General features: G+C 50.5%; 1 non-coding gene across 1 annotated transcript; it reads right to left on the bottom strand.

The window, feature by feature from the left end:
• Positions 1–240: 240 nt before the first annotated feature.
• Positions 241–314, bottom strand: trnan-guu (transfer RNA asparagine (anticodon GUU)). The gene has a single exon. It is a non-coding gene; the product is annotated as a tRNA-Asn (tRNA).
• Positions 315–1,041: the final 727 nt, after the last annotated feature.

Genomic DNA, 1,041 nt, shown 5'->3' with positions numbered 1-1,041 from the left:
GCCTGATATCCGACCGCAGTGTAAATTATGGCGAATCAGGCATGCTCAGATCACATTGTTCACAGAGTGTTTTCTTGCAGCCAAATCACACATTAGAAAACGTGAAATGAGATGAAGAGATCGGAGCCATTTAAAGTGCTCCCAGTTGCTGCAGATCAGGAATGAAAACCTGGCACCGGCTTCAGGGCGATCAGAATGAGGCAATGAATCCGAAAGTGGGAAGAAAAAAAGCGCAATTTTCGTCCCTGGGTGGGCTCGAACCACCAACCTTTCGGTTAACAGCCGAACGCGCTAACCGATTGCGCCACAGAAACCGCCCGGTGCTTTTTCTTGCTCGATGCACTAAAGCAGCGTGTCACCTACCCAAAGTTACATGTTGCAGCCACAGAAATGCAATTGTCCACTATCAGTGTTACTTTTCCAGAAATAAAGGATGGGACATTGTTTATGGAAACGGTCTGGTCTCGCTCACAGCATCGATATCACCGCGAACCAGCTCTCCTGCAACCGGCGCGCCCACCGGTGCTTTGTCTGTTACTCAGTCGCACTGTTGGAGAACCTTCGCCAGACGGACTCCAGCGATTCGAGAAGGCGGCTCACCACCACCTTCTCAGGGGCAATTCGGGATGGGCAATAAATGCCGGCCTCGCCAGTGACGCCCACAACCCATGAACGAATGAAGAAAAAGTATTCTGAGCGTCCTGACGCTGTTATCACGTTTTGATGCCTGATCTGCAGTAACTGGGAGCGCTTTAAATGGCTCCGACCTCTTAATTTCACCCACAACATCAGAGTAACTGTTCCAGGGGGACATGCCGACTCAACTGCGTCTTGGCCGCCTGTCTGCTCAGTCCTTTCTTCGTCTCCAATTCCGTTTCCCAAAGCGTATCTACAGATACACAAAGCTCTTTGTCATTTCGGTTCCTTTCGATTTGTCCAGCTCCCGATTGGCAATAATTTGCAAACCTGGTTGCAGCCCTCCGCCTTCCATCGTGTCCAGGGATGGGTTATGTGGAGAGACTGGAGAAGCTGGGATTGTTC

The sequence above is a fragment of the Heptranchias perlo genome, unplaced genomic scaffold (genome assembly GCF_035084215.1).
Source record: "Heptranchias perlo isolate sHepPer1 unplaced genomic scaffold, sHepPer1.hap1 HAP1_SCAFFOLD_55, whole genome shotgun sequence".
NCBI lineage: Eukaryota > Metazoa > Chordata > Chondrichthyes > Hexanchiformes > Hexanchidae > Heptranchias > Heptranchias perlo.
The sequence above is the reverse complement of the archived record's forward strand: the minus strand, read 5'-3'. Positions and strand labels throughout refer to the sequence as shown.